The 12,615-nt window shown below is 51.6% G+C and overlaps 1 protein-coding gene and 3 non-coding genes across 4 annotated transcripts in view; 2 read left to right on the forward strand and 2 right to left on the reverse strand.

Annotated features, from left to right (window-relative positions):
• Positions 1 to 12,615, reverse strand: part of LOC148827801 (scavenger receptor cysteine-rich type 1 protein M130-like) — a 446,693-nt gene that overhangs the window by 84,231 nt on the left and 349,847 nt on the right. The gene's annotated exons all lie outside the window — the stretch shown is intronic.
• On the forward strand, positions 4,072 to 4,235 carry LOC148827804 (U1 spliceosomal RNA). The gene has a single exon (XR_016093437.1). It is a non-coding gene; the product is annotated as a U1 spliceosomal RNA (small nuclear RNA).
• On the reverse strand, positions 4,860 to 4,978 carry LOC148827805 (5S ribosomal RNA). The gene has a single exon (XR_016092979.1). It is a non-coding gene; the product is annotated as a 5S ribosomal RNA (ribosomal RNA).
• Positions 11,881 to 12,049, forward strand: LOC148827806 (U1 spliceosomal RNA). Its single transcript, XR_016092697.1, has one exon. It is a non-coding gene; the product is annotated as a U1 spliceosomal RNA (small nuclear RNA).

A 12,615-nucleotide genomic window follows, 5' to 3' on the forward strand; every position in this document is an offset into this window, starting at 1 on the left:
ATGTTCCAAGTTGATAAATTTGTGTAGGTAACAGTTTAAATGCATTTTCCCACTGTTTACAAATCATCAGTATGGTAACCACAGCAACAGGCGCCACGTCACTGGCCACGGCTAGGTGTCTCGCCTTCGTCACAAAGAGCGGTGTGACGTCACGGACAGCAACTAATACTAATATTAGTGTCTTCATGTTAAAATTAGTGTGAGTACAATCGGTAGTTTTAATATTAATGATAGTTTTCATGTGAGTATTCATGATGATAGTGCTATTGATTGTTTTAATGCTAGTATTCCTGTTAATATTAGTGATAATTACAGAGATAAGGTTAGATTATTTACACTAGTAGTCATGTTAGTTTTAGTGATAGCATTACTATTATTATTAGTATTATTAGTGTAGTAGTATTTTGTGTCAGTGTTAGAGAGGATGATAGTGTAAGTCTTAGTGATAGTGTTACTGTTGCAATATTAGTGGTATTTGTATTAGTGTTATTTATAGTGTACTTGTGAGTGCTTCCTGCTTTTACTTCAACGCGTGTCCTTATGTCGAGTCGTGTGCCGTGCAGAGGCTCTGAAAGCGAGAGCAATGAAAAGGTGCACAATCCTGTGAAAGAAGACACAGAGAAGTGAAAGGCAGTCCGATCCTCTAAGGAGGTAGAAGCAGAACTAGCAAATGTAAGACGGCTAAGCCCCCTCTCTTTAAGCCCAGGTTCGATCTGTCTCCCAGAATCACCAGGGGGCGCGCACACACACACATCAGTACCGTTGAAGTGTTCTGCTTCATTTCTAAGGGCTACTCAACATTCACTTTTACCCCGAGAAAAGAAAAGAGAGCGTCCGCAGCAACAACAGCTCGAGTCTAAGCAGCCCCCATCTCCCCTGCTCCGCTCTGCTCTGCTCTGCGGCTCCTGCGGAGTGGAGTCCTACCTGGAGCCGTGTGGCAGGCGGTGGCTCCCGTCGCTCTGTCTGTGCGTCGTGTCCAAGGGCTCCTGGGAGGAAGAGAGTGCCCTGCCACTCGGAGGTTTTCCACGGTCTGTGTGAGGAGGGGCAGGTGTATCCAGTAGCTTATCGAGCGGAAGCCTGGGGCGTCGGAGAGCTGTGATCGTGCAGACTTTGAAGTGTCACCTCTTTGTCTGCTTTCCCACCCCCCCTCCGCCCAAGTTCTGGTCCAATCTGGCCTGGCAACCCCTCACACCTGCACGTGTCACAACCTAAGGTGTGGTCATGAGACACCCGTGGGGTGTTGTTCTGTTCTTGCTAATTGTTTCCTGCCTGTCGCAGGCAGGAGTCCACATGAGCAAGATGCGCTGGACAGAGCTCAGAGGGCGCAGCTGGGTGGCTTTCCTTCTGAGTGACGTTCCTGCAACACTCTCCCGCTCCTCTTGGTGTGCTCATGCCGCAACACAGGAAGGCTGGAGCAGGTGGCTGTGGGCTGTGTGCACTGCTGAAATAGCTCAGTTGGGAGACCAGGTGGAAAAAAACAGCCTCTTTTTGCACGCTCCCGTACTTCACAGAGGACTTGAGCCACCGGTCATTTGTTCCCAATGTATTTCCGGTGCCTTCATGCACTCTTGTACCAAACGCACGTACTTCTGTACGCGGAGCCGATCATTTGCAATTGGGCTGTGCCGACAGACCAGGAAGAGCTCTGTCGGCTCAAAAGCAGCGCAGCACCTGCGAGAACAACAGAAAGATTAGCATCCAGCGGGGGCCTCTTAGTGAGCCAAAAGTCTCATCAAGAATCGGCTCCAGCAACAGGGCTGGGCGCATTGTTCCATTCTCCGACCACTCTCGGTGTAAACAAGTCCCTCCTGGTCTCTGCTTGAAATGCACTTTCCTGCATTTGCTTTGGTGTAACTGGCTTCCCCTGCATGGGCGAATGTGAAGAAGATCCTTAGTAAGTCATTGAAGAAAACCAAGAAGAGGTCGGAGTGGCCTCTGTCATTCATCAACCATCCAGTCAGGCAGTACTCCTCCTATTCTGCCAGGACCCGGAATCGAACCGGGGTTGTTGCGGCCACAACACAAAATACTGGCCACTATATGATCACAGCGAGTTACCGAGACAGAAACAGGGGGGTGGGAAAGGATGTACTCTCTTCGTGTGACACTAGTTGGAAAAGTCCTGACGTTGCATTTCAACTGAGCCCTAGTATACATCGACCCTTCGACACTCTGAGTGCCAACTCTCTTGTGTGTTTTCTCCACCAAGCAGGTCATGAAGGCAGCAATTACAGTTTGCTTACATGACGCACTCACAACATGGCTGTATGCTCCCATATGGTCTAGTGGTTACGATACCTGATCTTCACCCAGGTGGCCTGGTTTCAGCTCCTTGTATGAGAACGTGTCAGTTTTGCCTCCTGCTTTCCAAAAGATCAGCACCGTGTACGAAGGAGCCGTATTTAAAGCACTCGATCATGTGCAAAACGTACGAGAAGAGGGGGCGCATGTTTTCAACCGAGGACCTCTCGCGTGTGAGCCGAACTGATCATCGCTGCAGCTCGGAAACCTGCAGGAGGTGGGAGGGGTGACTCTGGTAGACAGTGTTGACCTTCGGCAATAGGATTTATACTCTCTAAGATGATATTTGCACTTTCTGGAGTGGAGATTTTCTCCAGTTCAGTAGCCCGATTTTGTCGATTGTGTGGAGAGGGCTGTAGAATGTGGGGCCGCCTTTCCTGCTCCGTCCATGACAGGCATGCTGGGCTCTGGTGTGAGAGCGCGGTCAATCAGTGCACTCCAACATAAATACTGGAAGCAGCTGAATAGCTTTGGCGAAGCTCAGCGCTTGGCCACTGGGCACGAGTTCCCATCGTTCTCTTTCTCAGCCCAAAACGCAAGCAAGACACCAGCAGCAGCCCCTGCATGTTTCCGTAGTGTAGCGGTTATCACATTCGCTGTGTGACTCTGTTGGTGAAGCTCTTATGTGCCTAGACCTGTAGGAGGAGCTTCTCCCAGACAGCCCTGTCAGTCTCACAGTGCACATCCTCTCCCTGAGACACTGACACAAGGAGGGTCGGGACCTCAGTTTTCCGCCTCCCCCGAAGGACAGCGCCTGTTTGCACAGTAGAGTGTCGCCATCAGGATGCTGGAGCATAAGGAAGCCACATGGACCGCAGGGTGAGTGCTCCGTACTGGTCCCAGTAACACCTCTTGCAGGAGCAGCAGCAACCTGAGCTTTTCCGGAGGGAATCTCCCATCCAGGTGCCGGCTAGGCTCACACCTGCACTTGAAAAGGCCGACAAATGACTCGTTCCCGCCGGAGCTGAATGTACCAACATGTGTCGTGTCGTCTACTTCCCCCGCCCCGCTGTGTTTGCTGTATTGTCTTTGAAGCCGGCCCCCGAGACGAGACGGGCTGTTCCTGTGCCCCAATTAACACTTTACAGGTGCCATTCCCCGGCATTGTGGCCATTGTCAGTGGTCACACGCGATAAGATAAGGTGGAGGAGAGCGGGGCATGCCCAGCGCCAGACATTCAAGGAGGGGGCTGTGCGAGGTGAGGTGAGGTGCGACACGCCGGAGCCCCGACGCTGCTAATGCGGAGCACTTGTTGAACTGGCATTGAAAGGACGTGTGCGCACGGAGCGAGCCTTCCCTGCGGCGGAGCGTGGAAACTTTCTCCCCGCGCTGCAGGAGTTGTGTGCGCTGCAGCGGTGCCGAGAGAACAGCACAGAAGGCAGCAGGCTCTGGAGAGCGGGTAAGAGACAAACCTTGTGGGCAGGCGAGCAGGCCCGTTTTTTGGAAATTGCTGAAAAGGCTCCGGTGTTTGTTCGGTGTGTGGCAGGCGCACGACGCGAGCTTGCGTAGCGATCTGCCGGTCTGGTGTTATGCAAATGAGGCCGAATTGCGTCCCGGGACATGCTGCGAATGCGCATTGGCGACTGCAGATCTGTAGGAAACGGCGCGCTCGTTTTCTCCTTTTGCCCACCCTTTTGAGTGTTAGTGTGGCGTGTGAGTGTGCGAAAGAGTGGGCCCAGCAGGAGGCGGTGGTGTGCGGGGCGAGGAGCTGGCCTAGGCTGCGCACTTTGTGCTGTGGGTGCGCGCCGCTTGCAGGGGCTTGTACAGCTCATACTTACCTGGCAGGGGAGATACCTTGATCAAGAAGGAGGTTCACCCAGAGCGAGGCTCGGCCATTGCACTCCGGCTGTGCTGACCCCTGCGAATTCCCTAAATGTGGGAATCTCAACTGCATAATTTCTGGTAGTGGGGGACTGCGTTCGCGCTCTCCCCTGATGTGCTTGGTCCAATATCAGATACGGAAGAGTTATGACACCACGAGCTGCGATAGGATCCCATTTCGAAAGGAGTCGATGCCACTGCTGGTTCCCGGTTTCTTTTAGTTAGAGGTCCGGAGAAGCATTTTTAAGCTGGTTACGCTACTCCTTCCGGACATTCAATCCCTTTTCAAAGTCAGTCATTTTGCTGTAGTCTGCATTATTTAGGCTGATTATCGAGGTTAGCCTTTATTTGGTCATGGGAGCCTCGGTACTGTATGCTAATTCTCAAGACAGTTTCACCCGTTTTCTGATTGCTAGGTTCTGTACCAGTGCAGACATGTCAAACAGTGAATGGCTGTACCTCTATTGTATCCGTGCTCAATGAATGAAATCAGTAATAAATGAATATATGTATAGTTATACGAAAAACAAGTGGTTTATCGACTCATCTTCAATTGCAGATTTAGAGGCAGCTTCGATATTCGTTTTACAAATGGGTTTTTTTTTATATGGGTCACACACATGCCATAGCAACAAAACATCTCTAGAGATGAGGCTATAGATCACCTTTCCATCCTCCAGGTTTTCCTCCCAAAACCTACGGTACCAACGGCGACCCTTGCTGGCCGAGAGAGCAAATGCTTGCAGCACCTGGTATTCCCAGGCAGTCTGCCATCCAAGTACTAACCAGGCCCAACCCTGCTTAGCTTCCAAGATCAGATGAGATCGGGAACATTCTGGGTGGTGTGGCCGCAAGCAAAAGCCATGGCGCCTGACTCGCTACTTGAAGCTGTGTGTGGCTGGGGCTCCGCGCCCCCCGAGCGGGACTGAAGGATCGTTCGTGTGCAGCTCTTTGGAAAGGAGCTTCTTTGCAAATCGCATTGTGTACCTGGATGTTGGCGAATGTACTCCCTTGTGTTGACTTGTCCCGCACTGGAGGAGAACAAACAAACTGCTCGGAGGAGCACAAGGCAAGTCTTCACAAGACAAAAACCTCCAATGCACAGCACTCAAAACATTTCTGGGCTGTCACGTGTTTATTTCAGCACATAAAGCGCACCAGTCCAACACGTCGGCCGGGCGCGCAGCACCTCCGCCCTCTTGTGGCCTTGCGGCGTCAGAGCAAGAGGCTCTTGCTGCCTTTCCGCTGTGTTGCAGAGCCCTGAGAGGGAACCTGGAGCGCACACTTTGTGGGGGGCGGGAGACCGCGTTCGCGCTCTGCCCCCGATCTCTTGCGCGAGTGCTAAATCTCACGGCGCCAGCCAGCAGCCAGGAGACAAGTGCAATATCGCGGGACAGGGGGGCCTCGTCATTGATTGTTACATATGAGACGGGGATTAGGAGGAGACCCCGACTGATTGGTAAAGGGGAACACTAACACCAGAGTGACACCCGCGGCGTCTCATTTTGAGAGACGCCCTGGGATTTCTTAATGGCCAAGGAGGGTCGGGACCTCGGTTTTACGCCTCCCCCGAAGGACGGCGTCTGTTTGTGCAGCAGAGTGTCGCCATCAGGATGCTGGGGCATAAGAAAGCCACACAGACCGCAGGGTGAGCGCTCCCTACTGGTCCCAGTCACACGTCTTGCAGGAGCAGCAGCAACCTGAGCTTTTCCAGGGGGAATCTCCCATCCGGGTGCCCGCTAGGCTCACACCTGCTGGGCTGCCGTGGGTGAGCCCAGTCGAGAGTCGCAGGGTGAGATCTAGTCACCGGGGAGAAACGATACAAGCGAAGGATTACTCGGCTCCCAGCACTTGAAAAGGCCGACAAATGACTCGTTCCCGCCGGAGCTGAATGTACCTGCATGTGTCGTGTCGTCTACTTTCCCCGCCCCGCTGTGTTTGCTGTATTGTCTTTGAAGCCGGCCCCCGAGACGAGACGGGCTGTTCCTCTGCCACAATTAACACTTTACAGGTGCCATTCCCCGGCATTGTGGCCATTGTCGGTGGTCACACGCGATAAGATAAGGTGGAGGAGGGCGGGGCATGCCCAGTGCCAGACATTCAAGGAGGGGGCTGTGCGAGGTGAGGTGAGGTGCGACACGCCGGAGCCCCGACGCTGCTAATGCGGAGCACTTGTTGAACTGGCATTGAAAGGACGTGTGCGCACGGAGCGAGCCTTCCCTGCGGCGGAGCGTGGAAACTTTCTCCCCGCGCTGCAGGAGTTGTGTGCGTTGCAGTGGTGCCGAGAGAACAGCACAGAAGGCAGCAGGCTCTGGAGAGCGGGTAAGAGACAAACCTTGTGGGCAGGCGAGCAGGCCCGTTTTTTGGAAATTTTGGAAAATGGCGCACGACGCGAGCATGCGTAGCGATCTGCCGGTCTGGTGTTATGCAAATGAGGCCGAATTGCGTCCCGGGACATGCTGCGAATGCGCATTGGCGACTGCAGATGTGTAGAAAACGGCGCTCTCGTTTTCTCGTTTTGCCCACCCTTTTGAGTGTTAGTGTGGCGTGTGAGTGTGCGAAAGAGTGGTCCCAGCAGGAGGCGGTGGTGTGCGGGGCGAGGAGCTGGCCTAGGCTGCGCGTTTTGTGCTGTGGGTGCGTGCCGCTTGCAGGGGCTTGTACAGCTCATACTTAACTGGCAGGGGAGATACCTTGATCAGCTTGTAGGTGGAGTTGTTGGATTGTTTTCTTGTTTTGTGGAAGCAGTGTTTGTTTTGCAGTTTACGAAATGGCAACTTTTGGATCCCGCAAGAATGCTGTGCGTTTTGAGCTTTTGGATGACCTCTTCATGGATCGTATGCAGTTCAGCAGAAAAGTGTTGCAGAAGGAACTTGGCTTTGAACCTCGGCACTTGGATTTCATCTTCGCTCTCCCAGGTCAGAAAGCATTTGAGGTTGTATTTGCTACCTATTCTCTGTTTGAACAATGTGTGGATGTGTTTGAGGCAAAAAGAGGGAAAGTTCCTGCTCTTGAGAAGATCAACTTGCAGCCTTTGACACAGAGAGAGAGGAAAACCGTGCATGTTGTTATGTTCTCGGAACTGGCAAAGACGGAGGACATTCACACCTGGCTTAACCAGTACTGCACCGTCCACCATGGAACTGAGGTTAGAGATGTTGACGGTATAAAAACAGGAGCAAGGAAATTCGAGGCACCTGCCCTCTACAATCCGGCTGGGCGCCTGCAATGGCTATGTTTTTTATGTGGGACAACCAAAGGTGTGTCGGCGCTGTGGTGCTGTGGGACACCTGGCATCGTCCTGCACTGTGAAATGCTGCAAGACCTGTGGCAAACAGAGACATTTAGCCTCTGACTGTTCAATGCTGCCAAAGTGCAATTTATGTGGCTCGGAAGGACACGTTTTTAAGAACTGCCCTCACGCCTACGCCAATAAACTCAAAATGAGAAAGGATGAGGCAGTGCTTGTTTCAGCCAAACCGGCCCGAAAAGCCAAAGCAAACAACAAGTCAAACAAAGAACCCTTGTTGGACAAAGACTCTCAGCCTCCAGCCAGGATCAGTCCTGCTGTGGCTCCGGGGCTGGTGGAAGAAAGATCCACTACGCCCCCACAACCGCAGACTGCACCAGACAAGCACGAGGGTTTGAAAACCCCCGAGAACAGCGAGGACCCCTCCCCCACTCCTGCTCCTCAGAACGAGGGCCAGTGTGGGGCCCCCCGGTGGAGCGGGTCCAGCGAGGATACCCAGGATTCAGCGGAGCTGCTTTTCCCAGACTCTGCAAGTGCTACAGATGCCCTCCTCTCCTCCATCCAGTCCATCACGGAGGATCTGCAGCAGCTGGTGGGTGAGGGGGAAGAGGAGACTGGTGCATCTGCTGCACCCCTTTCCCCTCAGTGCTCCCAGGAGCTGGACGTGAGGAAAAGGAAAAATGACTCTGTTTTCTCCCCGAGCGAGGAGGAAGGAGAGCATGGCGATGGGGACAGCTGGAACCCCTCCACCCCTCCCTCTACCCCCTTCCTTGAAAGGGACTCCGTGAACGCTTTTACTGCTGCCACCCTGATGAAGGCTCATTCAGAGGATGGCTGGCAGGAAATTGGTAAGAAGAAAAAGAAAAAGAAGAAGGTAACAGGTGAGACAGAAGAGAAATGTGTTTTGTAAAGACTGGTTCCACTTTCTTATGTAATATGGCTCTAAACATAATTTCTCTTAACACCAGAGGTATCAATGACAGAGTTAAATGTCAGTCTGTCTTTGATTACCTCCAGCAGAGAGAGGGAGATGTGTTGATGTTGCAGGAGTGTGCTTTAGCCTATCAAGAGAGGTATAAAAGCTTTGAAGATAGGTGGGATAAAGGGCCTTCTGTTTGGTCAGGGGACAATAACAACAGAGCCTCTGGCGTGGCCATTCTTTTCAAAGGATGGGCTTTCAAATTGAAAAGTATTCAGAGGGTCATAGATGGCAGGTTGCTGTGTGTGGATGTGGAATGGGGGACCGTTAACCTGCGGCTAATCAATGTATATTGTCCTACTGACGTGGGAGGAAGGGTGGAGCTACTCAAGGCACTCTCTCCCCTATTGTTATGTAGCACAGACGTGATAGTGGGAGGGGATTTTAATTGTATCTTAGAGCACACAGACAGGCAGTCTAGCTCTCCGATAAAATTGGATTCCAGCTCACTGGCCCTGCAAAACTTAGTTCAAGACTTTAAACTCTCAGACACATATAGATGTATATATCCCACAACAGCAGGATATACATGGTCAGGGAGGAATAGCAGCTCCAGAATTGACTATTGCTTTGTCTCAGTGAGAGTGAAAGTTGTTGGGGTCACTCTTCAGCCTGTCTTCTTCTCAGATCATCAGGCTTTAGGGTGTAGAGAGGAACTCCAGGGCGGGACTGTCTTTGGCCCAGGCCTCTGGAAACTCAACACAAAGCTACTAGAGAACGACGGGGTAGTATCCCGCTACAAGGAGAAACTATCACAGTGGCTGTCCTTGCAGTGTCTGTATGGGTCAGTAGGAGAGTGGTGGGAGGAGGTGAAGGTGAGGACAAGGGCTTCTTTCATGGCTGAGGGAAGGAAGGCTCCCAGATGGAGAGGAGTGTTAGCCAGGAAACAGAGGCAGCTGCAGCGTCTCTACACGATGCTGCACAGTGGCCTCGATGTGCTCGAGGATATCACCCTTTTAAAAAAGGACATCCGGAGCATAGCCGAAGAAAGTAGTCGAGGAGTGCTGTTAAGAAGCAGAGTGCAGTTCTTAGAAGAAAATGAGAAGTGTACTCGCTTCTTTTTCAGGAAAGTGGTAGGCTCCAAGTCTGTCATGGAAAGTGTAGTTGATGAGGAGGGACGAGAGAGAACAGAGCCGAGTGCTATCCTCTCCTGCACCGAGGCCTTCTACTCAAGACTGTACAGCTCTACAGAGGTAAAGGATGAAGAAATTCATTTTTTCACCTCAAAGCTAGAAAACGTTTTGAGTGAAGAAGACAGGGAAGTACTAGAGAGGGATTTGACAGTAGAAGAGCTGAGACAGGCTATGGAGAGCTTACAGAAGGGGAAAACTCCGGGTGCTGACGGGCTCCCTAAAGAATTTTATTGCACCTTTTGGGATCTGCTTCAGGATCCGCTACTGCTCCTATTCGAGGAAAGCTATAAGACAGAATTGCTGCCTGACTCCTTAAGAGAAGGCACTATCTCTCTCTTGTTTAAGAAAGGAGCAAAGAATGACATAAAGAACTGGAGACCCCTCAGCCTGTTAGGCGTGGACACTAAGATCCTGTCCAAAGCCCTTTTCCTGCGCCTACAAAATGTAGTGGCCTCACTGGTAGGGAAAGAACAGACTTGTGGGATAGCAGGACGCCTGATGAGCGACAACCTGGCCTTGTTGAGGGATGTCTGTCTGTACTCGGAGGATCGCTCCCTCCCTCTGTGCATTTTAGGTGTAGACCTAGAAAAGGCCTTTGACCGCCTAAACCGGCAGTACTTAACATCGATACTTGAGCACATGAAGTTTGGCCCCATCATGAGAAAGTGGATTAACCTGCTGTACACAGGTAGCAACAGCAGAGTAATGGTTAATGGCAATAGATCACGCCCCTTTGAAGTCTGTTCAGGGGTGAGGCAGGGCTGCCCATTATCCCCCTTGTTATTCGTTTTGGCTATGGAGCCCTTAGCCTGTGCCTTGCGCCAGGATCAGGCCATTAATGGGATACCAGTGCCTGGAAGCGGGGGAGGAGAGGTAAAGACATCTCTATACATGGATGACGTCACCCTGCTCCTCTCTGACAATGCCTCAATTAGCAGAGCTCTGCAGTGCTGTGATCGTTTCTCTTTGGCTTCCTCTGCAAAAATTAACAAATCTAAGAGTGAGATTTTTTATCAGAACTGGAGGGAGCCAAAAGAAGGACATGATCTCAGGCTGCAAGAGAAGAGAATTAAGGTCCTGGGGGTGTATTTTGGAGAAGAGATGGGAACAGTAAATTGGCAGAACAAATTGCCAATCTTAAACAAAAAACTGATGCAATGGAAGGACCGAGACCTCACCATGACAGGGAAGGTGCTGGTCATCAAAGCTGAGCTCTTGCCTGTCTTGAATTTTCTGGCTTCTACCTTCCCAATCCCACACCGTGTTGCGGCGGTGCTGAGGAGATGGATGTTTCAATTTCTATGGGGTGGGAAGCAGGAAAGGCTCAGGAGGGAAATAATGTACAGGCCGCTACCCTCAGGGGGGAAGTCTGTCCCAGATATTGCTACGAAGCTGCTGTGCATTTTCCTGGCCTCTGTGCTGAGAGGCTTTGCAACAGCACCTGCAGCGCGTACCTGGACTTATTTTTCCAGGCTCTGGATAGGTAGGGAGGTGTTCAGAGTGTGGGGTGTCAGACCCAAGCTGGATGTCCCACTCTCTGACACATGCCCTGCAATTTATGGGACAGTTAAAAGTTTTCTAAGATCTCACCCAATTGGCCATATTCCCCTCCGAGATGTCAGCGTCCAAAAACTGGAAGATTCCGTTGCACCCCAGAACAATAGGCAGACCCCTGTGGGCATTTTAACATCAGCCCAAACAAGGAAGGTGTGGAAACACACATCCTCTAAGTTTCTGTGCAACATTCACAGAGATTTAGCTTGGAGTGTCGTCCAACAGTGCTTACCGGTACGAACTTTCTTGTACCGTAGGGGCCTCACCCCCAGCCCTCGCTGCGTTAGGGTGGGCTGCGGCGAGGAGGAGACTGTGACCCATCTCCTGTGGTCCTGCTTTTTTGCTAAGGCCTTCTGGGCACAGTTTGAAGATTGGTTGCAAGCTCTCTCGCCCCAATTTACCCTGACCGCTGCTTTCGTCATATACGGCATCTCTCCTGTCAAACACGTCAGGAGGAAGTTTGACAGGATCTGGGCCGTGGTGAACAGTGGGAAAGACGCCCTGTGGAGAGTGAGGAACATGGGGCTGTTCAAAGGCATCGAGGTCCCAGTCAAGGCAGCAGGTAGCCTGGCCCTGTTCATCATCCGAGAGAACTATTACCTCAGAGATCTGTGGAGAGAAGGGAGGGAGGAAGCAGAAAATCTGTGGGAAATAGAGAGCATAGGTCAATATCTCAAGAAACTGTGAAAAACATTATCATGTTTAAGTAAAGAATGTGATTTGCACCAGAAAAAAAGAAATTGTTGCTATGTAACTGGTACCGTGTCAAAATGTAATGAGATGTGATCATTTATACTGTTTTAAATATGTATATTAATGTAAAGCTTTCTAAATTGTGATGTCCTGTACTTTTTTGTGAAAAGAAAATAAAGTTCTTAAAAATCGAATCGGTTCACCCAGAGCGAGGCTCGGCCATTGCACTCCGGCTGTGCTGACCCCTGCGAATTCCCCAAATGTGGGAATCTCGACTGCATAATTTCTGGTAGTGGGGGACTGCGTTCGCGCTCTCCCCTGATGTGCTTGGTCCAATATCAGATACGAAAGAGTTATGACACCACGAGCTGACTCGCTACTTGAAGCTGTGTGTGGCTGGAGCGGGACTGAAGGATCGTTCGTGTGCAGGTCTTTGGAAAGGAGCTTCTTTCCAAATCGCATTGTGTACCTGGATGTTGGCGAATGTGCTCCCTTGTGTTGACTTGTCCCGCACTGGAGGAGAACAAACAAACTGCTCGGAGGAGCACAAGGCAAGTCTTCACAAGACAAAAACCTCCAATGCACAGCACTCAAAACATTTCTGGGCTGTCGCGTGTTTATTTCAGCACATAAAGCGCACCAGTCCAACACGTCGGCCGGGCGCGCGGCACCTCCGCCCTCTTGTGGCCTTGCGGCGTCAGAGCAAGAGGCTCCTTCTCGCTGCCTTTCCGCTGTGTTGCAGAGCCCTGAGAGGGAACCTGGAGCGCACACTTTGTGGGGGGCGGGAGACCGCGTTCGCGCTCTGCCCCCGATCTCTTACGCGAGTGCTAAATCTCACGGCGCCAGCCAGCGGCCAGGAGACAAGTGCAATATCGCGGGACAGGGGG

Source organism: Atractosteus spatula, chromosome 10 (assembly GCF_055471065.1).
Source record: "Atractosteus spatula isolate fAtrSpa1 chromosome 10, fAtrSpa1.hap1, whole genome shotgun sequence".
NCBI classification, from domain to species: domain Eukaryota; kingdom Metazoa; phylum Chordata; class Actinopteri; order Semionotiformes; family Lepisosteidae; genus Atractosteus; species Atractosteus spatula.